Consider the following 11,865-nt stretch of genomic DNA (forward strand, 5'->3'; position numbering starts at 1 on the left):
AATTCAGGCCAACGATGGCGACTAGTGCCACCAAGGGGCTTGATCAAACCGCACAGGGTACGATTAAACCTTTCGGTTTGCCCGTTACCCTGTGGGTGGTACGGGTGGTCTTGGTCTTCTTGATCCCGTAGAGCTTACATAACTCCCGCATCAATCCACCCTCGACGTTGCGCCCCTGATCCTTGTGAATCTGGATAGAAACACCATAGTGTACGAACCAACTGTCCCGAAGCACACGCGCCACAGTGGGAGCTGTCTGATCCCTACATGGGATCGCTATGGTATACTTGCTGAATGAGTCATTTATAACCGGAACATCCTCGATATTTCCTAACCCACGATCCAGTTTAATAAAATCAATAGCAATACGTTCCAATGGCTGAAATGCTAAGAGATGGCGCATTGGAGGTCGAATGGTTGGAACAGGTGGTTTAGTAACCCGACAGTGGAAGCAATCTTTCACATGAATGCGCACATGTGTGGACACTCCTGGCCAAAACATCGCTGCTTGATAAAGGACAGAGTCCTTTCAATGTCCTGATGCCCCCACTGATCATGAGCTGCATCAATCACCAAGGCCCTCAACCTCTTCTGTACCAGAAACTGGTATACTTCTCTAGGCCTGCATCATGAACACACCTATAGAAGACACCGTGACGTTTCCTTATATTTGACCACTCTTTGATCCAACTATGAGCCTCTTGGGTGAGCTGTTCCTCTGAGGATGGGGACTGGCCAGGCTCCCAGCGACAACACCAACGCCTCCATACATTTTTAAGGTCATCATTGAGTTTTCTGCAGGGACTCAAGCTCATCATATGAAAATGAGGGAAGCACAGATGGTGTAACACCAGCTTGGGTCCCTGCTTGTTCTCCATCATCGGAATACAAGGAACACGAGATCTGAACCTTAACTGGCACCTGTGCGCCACCACCCGTACCATCTTTGGGAACCTGCTCTTTCTCCACTCCATCAGAGTGGGGTCTCGGGTATCGGCTCAGGGCATCAGCGCACCTGTTGGATTTCCCTATTCTGTACTTTATCTCAAGATTAAAAGGTGCCAGCTGAGCGGCCCATCTCTGTTCGATACTACCAAGCCTCATATGCAGCAAGGTATGAGACGGAGAGAACCCCCCTGCTTTGTGTTGGTCATTGTCTCGCAGGAATCTGGGGAATTCCTTTGAGATATCTTGGGGGGATGTGTTAAGTAACAATCGTTTGGAATGTGTATAGGGATTGGACATGTTGGGGAGTACCCCTCGGTCTCATTTCTTGCTGGGTATACCAAGCCTAGCTGTCTGAAGGTGTGCTAGCGGATTGCTGTCCGTCCAGACTGTTGTACGTTGTCCGATCAGGTATTCTCGGAACTTGTCCGAGACAGCCCATTTCAAGAACAACAATTCTAGTTCAAAACTAGACAGGTCGGAGTACCGCTGCTTGGCTCCTCGGAGCCCTCTACTAGCATACGCAATGGGATGAAGGCGCCCAGACTCATCACTCTGAGACAAACAGGCCCCAAGACCCTGTGCCGAAGCGTCAATTTCAAGCACAAAATCCCTTTTGAAATCGGGGTAGGCCAGAACTGGGGCCTCACACAAGGTCTGTTTTCAGGCCTTGAAAGCGTTATTAGCATCCACTGACCAAACAAATATAGAATGCCGATTCCCTGCTTGTTCTCTTCCATTGCGGATGAGCATGTGTAAGGGGTGCGCCACCTTAGAAAATCCTGGAACAAACTGTAGTAAGACGCGAGGCCTAAGAATGATCTTAGCTGCTAAACGTTCACAGGTGTCGGTCAGTCCCAAATACGTGCCGTCTACAGAGACACCGTTAACGCTAACAACATGACCAAGATGTCTTACAGAGGTTTGAAAAAGCTGGCATATCTTGCCATTCAACTTCAGACCGTACTGCTTTAGTCGTTGAAAAACCTTCTCCAACCTGATCAGGTGATCCTCAAATGTGCTAGAGAATACAAGAAGGTCATCGAGATAGACAACCAACTCGGTCAGGTTAAGGTCGCCAAATATGGATTCAACAATCCGCTGGAAGGTGCTTGGTGCATTGGTGAGGCCCTGGGGGAGTTGCAAGAACTCATAGAGGCCCCAAGGGACTCTAAATGCTGTTTTCTCTACCGATTCTTCATGAAGTGTTACTTGGAAATATCCATGAGCCGTGTCAAGTGAAGAGAATAATTTTGACCCCTTGACAGACTCAAAAGTCTCTATCCTGGGAAGAGAAAAAGCATCCTTACGGGTCTTTGAGTTGAGGAGCCTGGAGTCTATGCATAATCGCATTTGGCCATTCTTCTTGGGAACGAGTACAATGGGACTCCCATACCGGCTAGTTGACTTCCTAGTAATGTTGCGGTCGAGTAAATTTTGTAAGAGTTTCTTTACCTCAGCATTGCGGCTTGGCACGATCCTTCTGTGTGGTAAGTTAGTTGGTTTGTCATCGCTGAGCTTGATTCGGTGGGGGATCAAGTCACAGAACCCAAGAACCAAAGGCCCACATGAAAATGCATCCATGTGCCTTCGAATCAACTCAGCTGCCAACACAGCGTCTGGGCCATCAAGACCAGAAAGACTTGGGGGTAACAACAAAGTTGTACCGTTTGGGAACGTGAAAGACTCACGATCAGAATCTACATCTGAGTCATCAGATCCAGGTGGGGCAGGCTCGCTAAACTCGGGGTCAGCGGACAAAGAATGAAACAGATCTTCTCATCGGATACAACACGATGCATAGAGACCGTGAGCCCATCTTCCACAGGCTCAACAAAACTCTGATCCACTAATGCGGTCTCTACCGAAGTTGCAACCTTTGTTAGAGGCAGGATCACTGTGGGCTCTGAACTAGAATTAGCCACATAAACTTGAACTTTTGCACCTTGAGAACGCACAACACCATATAGTGCCTGACAAAAAGCAGATGAGTAAAAAGGGTCACTTGGCCCTATCTCTCCAAAGCCTCCGTTGCCCACTATACCTAGCGGAGCTCCCTTGATAAAGAAATCTTTGCCATCTACTCCTGGAGTCTCCTCGCCGGCCGCACACTGAACAACCTTCCAGAGGAATGATCTCCCGTTGAATAGTGAAGACATCAACCGAAGGCAGGCTATTAGTAACCTTCGGTCTATGTACACTGTGGTCATGATTTGGTTCAAAAGCAGTTTGAATCCAGCGCAAAGCTAAATCCCAATCTTTATCAAGTTGCACTGAACCAACGGATTTCAGTTTCAAGGCTATTTGTCGCAAAATGTTGCAGCCAAGCAACAACGAACACTAGTCCCTTCGACCTGAGTTGGCCGAAGCGTCGGTTTCCTTTAAAACCAGAAAAGCGGCTTTAAACTTCAAGCCCAAAACTCCATGACACGCTTCAAAGTAGCTTTGAACTGGAATCTCAAGGTCATTTGCACCCATAATTCTAATGAGACTACCCACAGGCTTTATCCTACCTACGGCGTTCGCAAACTGTTCACGGTAAAACTTGCCGGACATTAAAGATGTTTCCGCTCCAGTATCGAGCAGACAACGAACACGAATGCCATTCAACAAAACAGTAGCAGTTGGAGATTTTGCCAACAGCTGTCGGCGGATTTCAGTTGTAGTCAACTGAGAATTAACCAAAACATTACCATCAATGGACTGGGTTTCTTTTCCCAAACTGCATACGTTATCGACTATAGGCAAAACTGCGAGCATTTTAGAAGAATCACCTTCTGTCACATTGCCCTCTGTGACAAAGCTTATTAGTTTCCCGAAAGAATACCACTTGATGCACTTTCTTCTGCTTTTTTGTCTTCCATTCGCTTTCGCTTAAAGCAGTTGTCAACACTGTGCCCCGGCTTCTGACAATAGGCACATTTCATTGGACTTTTGTATCTTTGTCCCCTGCTTGCGCGTTGTTCCAAGCTCATAACGCCTTCCGCCACGTTTTGCAAGGTCGTGCTAATCTTTGAATGTTGGTCAACCAACTGCTTAACTGAAGTCACAAGTTCCTTTTGAACTTCTAAAAGTTCCGTCAATTTGCTCTTGCCGCCTTTAGGTCCTCCGACCGATTGCGCTGCATCAACTGACATGAATGGTTCTGGTTCACTTTCAACGTTCAGCTGTGATTGCGGGTAGAAACAAGAACCAGCTCACGGAAAGCAAAAAACGGCAGCTCGGGGTGGTCAAACGCTATCTTACGGAGGTCTCTCCGTAAGGACGGATCCCTTACACCCCTCAAGAATTGCTCACGAAGAATTTTTCCCGAAGATGCGCAAGCGCATTCCTTTCCTGCTTAGCGTTAGATGCACTCTCCATTTTGTCATACAGCCGAATAAGACAACGACTAAAGTCCGGGAAACTTTCGTCTTCGAGTTGACTTCGGGAATACAAGGCTTTGGTTAATGACTGCACTGTTTCTGGCGAGCCAAATCGTTGGATTAGGATTGATTCAAGTTTTGCCCACGTGTCTCTTTCTTGGGGCGGACAACACATAACTTCCTCTTTGATAACGCCTCAGAGGTAATCAAGTGCAGTGTTTATCTTTTCTTGGTCAGACAAACCGAGTTGACGAGCATATACATTTAAGTCATTCTGCCATTCTGATAAAGTCTGATCCCCAGAGTGCCGCAAAAAACCAGTAAACTTTGTAAGCCGGACTGTGGCAGCTCTTTGATACCATAAATTTTGAAACGTATCAGGCAGCGTATCAGCGAGGCCGTTTTCGGGAAGAATACTCCCCAAGGATGAGTTGGACACCGGATATGCTATCAAGTATTTATTCTAAACGACTCATCAGTCTCATTTCAGCACTTGAGTTTGCACCTCACAATAAATCCTGTATGTAAAATAATTATATAATTATTTAAACTAAAAAAATGTTGCATACAAAGTACAATTTAGTCATACAATAGCTATTATTCTCAAAGTTACAAAATTGGTCTATACATATAACTGAAAAATAACGTGCACTTTGATAATTACCCCGGGGTGGTAGCTCAGACGGTGATGAGTTTGAGCTCGGTTTGCTGGTGTCGGCCTGAGCATGTAGGCAATTAAGCCCCTCAAAGTCTCGAGCTGCTGTCAAAACACAATACAGTACACATTCAAGTACAGGTACATAAACGACACCAATAACAATATCCATCAGCATATGTACATGCAGTTGTATGGAAACGTACATTGTTTAATTTCACTCTTGACATAAAAGTTCAACCACGAAAAATGTTGTCATACCCCACCGATGCAAAGCGCAGTCCCATGTAGGCGCTGTGCTGTAATAAGCAGCGCGTACGTTACACACGAGGTCTACCATGCACAGTATATGCAACGTGACATATCTTGTTTATACGTAACGTGTGAGGCATAGAAATCTATTGTGAAGGAATCCCACGAATAGGATTAAGAAAACACTCCCAAAATGACTTAAAATACCATCAGCCTCAAGTATAGTACTAACTAATATGCTCATTGGCGACAGTGGTCACGACGATACCAGTGTAGTGAGGGCACGTAACCTAGAAAGGGTACCGAAAGCAAGGAATTTTGGGGCAACTTTCTTACCTGGCCGTTGGTCAGCTCGCCGTGGCGATAGAAGACCGCACTCTGGAAACTTCGAGAACATCCAACGCCCACAGCCACAAAGCCGTGAGTAAATGATATATTGCTCCGCAATTCATAAAAAACGCTCAGTGTAGGCCCCTAATTTCCCTCACCCACTGCATGCACTGGAATCAGAATTGATTATCAATTAAACAGTGTTTATAAAGTAGTAATTTACAACCGAGGATTAAAAAAGAAGTATCACCAAATTAAAGTAATAAAACGTGGAGTCCGAGATACCATTTATTGCAGTGGATGTTGAGGCTCTGTCTGCGCAAGGCACAATGTGTCTTGCGGGATGCATAATTAACTAGCTCTCACCCCATCGGGACGCTGACGTAACCACAGGCCACTACATTAGCTTGGTGGGACTTTATTCTGTGCAAGCCGAAGCTCACCTACGTAGGCGTGACTCGTGTGAACGAATCGATCAGGGCTTACGTCTACGCGTTGTTGGGAGCTCAAGCGCAAATAAAACCAGCGTGTTGGCACCGGACACCGGTGTAGACGCGCAGAACCAGTTTGTCGCCGTGGTGGAAAGTCGTGTGAATTCGGAAACCGACCTGGAACAGTCAATAAACCAGTTTCAAGACCCTCTAACGCTAACACGCCTCTAAACTTCGTGGTAGCGCCTGGCCCGTACTTGGTTCCGTCAGACATGGACTTGAGAAGCGGAACGTTTGAGGGCTACAACAACAACTTGCAAGTCACAACAACCGACATGCAAACAGGTTACGTCCCAACGCTTCATTCTTCTTCCATACCAACCAGCGCGCGTAACCCCGAGCACAACCTTTCACTAGAGCTTGAGCTAGAGCTTGCCCACGCCTCCTTTGCCTCCGACTCCACCTCCAGAACAGACACCGCTAGAACTTCACAAAAACGAAAAGTTGTCTGTGACGATCGGAGTTCTAGCCGACGCTCGAATCGCTTTCTTGGCGTATAAAGCAGTAACCTAGAGTAGTTACCCAAAGCCAAAAACCGAGCGTAAAAAAGCCTTACAACTCCCCAAAAGGAGTTGTGAGGCTTTTTGTTTTACCCCGGGTACTCTAAACTTTACTCCAAAACCTTACTTTTAAACTTACCGTTTTTTCACGTAAGCAAACACCAAAGCATCTACCCCGACCACCAAAGTTCACACGTGCTCGGATAACCAACCTACCGCGTTTGCCAGGCACGTTCAACAACCAAGACAGTACGTTACCGATCACGCCAGGAGAGCCCCAACGCTGCCAAACCGAGTTTTTTTTTAACGCGTTGGAACTGTTTTTTGACTTATTCTTTCACGCCGTCCGGTTTAGGGGGTGCAGGCGTCGGCGTGGAAGCAGGCGCAGGCGTTGAAGTTGGACTACCAGCACACATGACGGCAGCAACGATGGAGCTGACCAGAATACTGATTGCTAGCGAAAAGCCGTCAATGCACTCACAATCATTACGCCTTGTTCTCTAAAAATAGTTCGTATCATTTCGTCAAGCATCTTATCTGAGCCTAAACGTAGTTCACTAAGCTTTTAATTTTATCGAGTTGATTTCTGAAGCGACCTGTTATTTCGTCTTTTTTGGCTAAAGCCGCCATTAGTTGATTGTTCAAATCGCGTAAGCGTTCTTCAAATGACGCCAACGCTTGAAGTTCGTTTTCGATTGGTGAAATGTTTTCCCTTATCTCGGTTATTTTAACCCGATTTAATATTAGAGCGTTTCTCTTACGTTGTAACGCTTTGTCTAAATCTTTGAGTTCTCTGATATCTAACCCTTCCAGGTCTTCGATCACTTGATAGATGGCTCGGGTAAGTTCTTCTGACGGCAGACTTCCTGAGGTTAGTTGTCTAACCCGACCAAGTGCTTCTTGAGCTTCTTGTTTCGTTTTACCCGTAAAATAATCGCTAAGGCCTAACACGTGTCTAATAAAATCATGTTTCGTCTTTTCTTAATCTTATTGGAAATAAGACATCGACTATTGTCATAATTGTAGTTTTCTAAAACCCTTTTGCCTTTATACTCGACATAGAGTCTCTCTTGGTCATCGAGATGAAACATGTTGGGGTCTCTAACCTTTGGCTCGTATCCCGTTTCTTCTCGAATCGCGTCATAAAAGTCGTTTATTCTATAGACGTCATTTCTTGTTGCGCAGGATCTAAGCTATCATCTCCTTCTAGGTTTTGTTCCTCTTCTTCTTGGTCTTGTTTCTCTTGTTCTTCTTGTCCTAGGTCTAAAAGAGGTATTTTTTTCGGGGTCAAACCCACCTTCTGCCATGTCTCAGTTCACTGTTTTAATTAATATAAACAAGTTTTTATGCACTTGGCTTTAGAGCTACAGGCTGGGCTTTAAACAAACCTTAGGCCAACAGTCAACCTTGCGTGGCTAATGTGCTGCTAGTGATCGCAATTAGCTTAGCTGCGTCTTCTATGCTGAGTCAGTCCAAGTATGACTTTCAGTAGCTTTTCCGAGCATGGAGTATCCCATCGAAATTACGCTGACCACAGCGCCGTGGTATATCGTGTTTGCTATTCCCTCCACGTCGATGTTTGCGTTTGCTTTACTCATTGTCTTTGTCTTGGTTTGTCTTCTTATTGTATAGCAATTTTTTAATTGAGCTAAGTTTACACAATTTCTAAAGTCTCAGGTGTTGGTGAGTTTGGAGTTGGGTTTGACGCGTCTAAACAATTCTAAGACAACAATTCGTCTAAACAAAAGTTGATCATGCCTACTTGAAAATGCCATTCGGCTCAACGCACAGCCGTTGCTTGTTTTACTCTTTTTCCTGTACTTAAACGTCTTGATAGGAACTACAGTCGTCTACAATAAACAAAGTGGACATACTGTCAAACGCCTGCCTTTCCTGCTTCTTTCTCCATTTAAATCGCAATATCACCTCCGCCTCCTAAGGGCCGTCCCGATCCGTTATAAGAGTTACGATCGGAGCTTCTAAAATCAAGCCATAGACCGTACTTATCTTTCAGGTTGTCGGCCATGTCAACACCCGTCAAATTCAAATCTTTTACTACCGCTCATCCCGATTTTGTGTCTGAGTCACCGAAAACTTGCTTCTCTCGAACAAGCCATACGAATACAGTTGATTGGGCCTGCCCTCGACAGTTACACTAGTTTTCTTAATGCGAGGACGTAGAATCGTTGGTGATTCTTAAAGGTGGGATCTTTAAACAGGATCAAGACGCCTTTCAAAATTTTAATCGTTTGGTCGACGCTAATGTTCCAGAGGGTATCTGTTGCTTTTTCCACGAGTATATTCGATCAAATAAGTAGTACACCGTGCCCCTGTGCTTACTTCTCAAAGTTTGGGCTAGGTCGCGGTTGGTCACGACCTCGTACTTAAGCGTCAGGTCAGACATGGAGTATTGGGTAGCGGTGTCTATCGACTTGACGACTTTATCGTGGTCGATGAACGTAACTACGTACGTCAGGGGCTCTTTCAGACCGGTGCGATAAAAAGTCGCGTGGTCCGTTAACAGCCGCACGTCCCGGGAAATCGCGTACCGGCTTTCAAACGCGTCTGCGATCGCGATCTCGATCGCCGCGTTTTCTCTTTCCAAGCCAAAATAAGCCATGTTTTTGGTCTATGTCGAGGGTGGCCGGTTGTCTTTGAAATTGTGAAAGACGTCAGCGTCTCTATAGCTCACGATTTTTTTGCCTTGAATGCAGGTTGCGCGTTTCTTCGTATTCTGCTTTTAGCGCTTTTTTATGCGTTTGTCTTGCCACAGTTGAAAGACTTCTTCTTGAGGCTCTTTTATTTCTTTTTGAACTCGTTGTTGTTGTTTCTGTTCATGTTGTTGTTCCTATTCCTGTTGTTCATTTAAAATATAGTTGAATATATAGTTGTCTATAAAATAAACAGAGAGAGCAGAAGAATGGCGAGTGTCTCAGCGGCTAAGCTTATGTTTAATGATAGTCTTAAAAATCTGGTAAAATGGGAGCACTTAATGTCAATCATTTCAATTGAATGATTTGATATGCCGAGCTTTTGCGTTCGAGCACGTAGTCAAAGACGTCGCTATCAAATTGCTATCTTTCTCTATAGTTTAAGTCGGCACTCGCTAACTGGAGTCTACCGATGTATTTGCCATCGAGAAATTTACGACAATTTGCTTCTCGCTCGCTCTTTTTTAAAGCTCTCGCTTTGAGTGTAATGGCGGTGTCTGAAAAGCCATATGTTAAGCTCTGAGCTCTTATAACTGACGAGTTCCCACTTAGAAACGAGAACGCTTGTCGCAGGCATCGTAATTTTGCAACAGCAGTCATTTTAAAAGTATATTGTTTTAAATTCAAGCTTTCAAAATAAAGAGGAAACTTAAACAACAGTCGTGGCGAGTGTTTTAATGATGGTAGGCAGAGCTTTAATCAACGGACTGCCGTTCACAGGGTCGAACTTTTTGTTTAGCAGTCCGTCGCAACAACGGGTGGATGAAGAACGAAAGAGACACGATCTGGCCCTGGAGCTGTTGGCTCAAGCCAAACAGACCTGAGAGCAACAATGAGTCAAATACCTAAAATACATGAACGAACGTATGAGGCAAGAACGCGTGAGCAAACGAACGTTTGCTAACGTAGACAAAGCATTGCGTGCTTACAAGGAACTGCTCGGGGGACCGACAGGCAAACCGCTCGAGTTACCTCGAGAAACGCGGCTTTGCGATTTTTACATGCCCTCTGAAGACCAACGTGCTCGCGAGCTTGTGTGGGTTCTTGGAGGAACTGCCGTTTTCTGTTACATTATTGGTTTGGTTAACCTCTTTATATTTAAAAAAAGCAACAAAAGCATGGACAAGGTGAATAAGGTCAAGGAGAACAAGTTAAACAACGACAAAGAGAAAGAACAGTCTCGCTGCTTTTATAGTCCTCAAGGCTACTAGAAAGGCAACACATAAAAGACTTTAACGTAAACCTGCCCCCCGCCTAGAAATAGCGTCACGAAACGTCATTTCAAAAAAGACTACATCAAAGCCATCCAAGATCACCTAAAAGCTTACACACTACACTACAAACACTATGCGTCGTAAAAAACAACCGGCAGAATTACAAAATTTAGCGGTCACACCCAAGGACGACGTGGTAAAACGACAAAATCTGACTATATACGTGCAATCAAATCGCGTAACGGTAAATTTGATCGAGTTAATGTGCAAGAAACGGTTAGATTTAAAAGACACAATACAAACTTTGAATTAAAACAAAAAACACAATAGCTTACGTTATGACCTTTTCCTACTATTATGGTAATATCATTCGCGACGAAATCATATCAGCGTGAAAAAAGATTGGCAACCGCCAAATTAAACTTCAAACGGCGATTACCTTTGGCTTTATTAACAAAAATCGCGGTCCTGATGACGATCGTGACAAAAGTGTTACACATTTAATACTCCATATGGCACTGTATCACGTGTGTATCACGTGCCAAGCCGCTCAACCAAATTATACTTGAACACAGAGATACCTTTATCGAACAGATTGAACGGTTTGTAAATAAAGGTTTTGGATTTGTAATAGACTCTATAGATGTATTTTACATCAACATTGTCAGGTATGGAGACATTGGTGGAGGCAGTTGCATCGAACTCGATGAATTTGTTAAAGCCAAAAAAGCCGTATAATTAATTAACATCAAAAACAAAGACCAAGAATGTATACGATGGTGCCCGAGAGCAGCCTTAAAAAATATACCCCACATGTTCAACAAATTCAAAACAAACCAAATTATAAAATACACGAAGAAATACCATAAAATTATGCAAAGGACGACGGCCTTGATTTTATGGGTATCAATTTTCCTACGCCGTTATCTCAAATTTCACACATTTAAAAACAAAACAGCATGACCATTAACGTGTTTGGATATGAACATCCGGAACCTGAAGAAGAAGAATACCTTGAGCAACAGCCGAAAGAAATTTTAGCCGATCACGGCAAATTTTTTTTGTTATGAGGCTTTCAAAGAATTTCGTACCTTAAGAAGAACCAAAACTGACTCATATAGACCTACTTCATATCATGGGAGAAACAGACGTCCAAAGTCACTATTGTTGGATCAAAGATAAATCAAAACTTTTAAGCACACAGATTAACCATCACAGCGGTAAAAAGCACATTTGCAATCATTGCAGTTCACACTTTATAAGCAAACTGACTTAAACAAACATTTTAAAGAGTGAAAGGTGAAGGACGTGCTCCTTGTTTTGTTGAAATGCAAGAAGGAAGTTTATTTGGTAAAGAATTTCCCACATTAGCTTTTAAATTTTAGACATAACCTTTATTTAT

The sequence above is a fragment of the Acanthaster planci genome, linkage group LG19 (genome assembly GCF_054643075.1).
Source record: "Acanthaster planci isolate LZ-2023a linkage group LG19, COTS_SCS, whole genome shotgun sequence".
Lineage (NCBI taxonomy): Eukaryota > Metazoa > Echinodermata > Asteroidea > Valvatida > Acanthasteridae > Acanthaster > Acanthaster planci.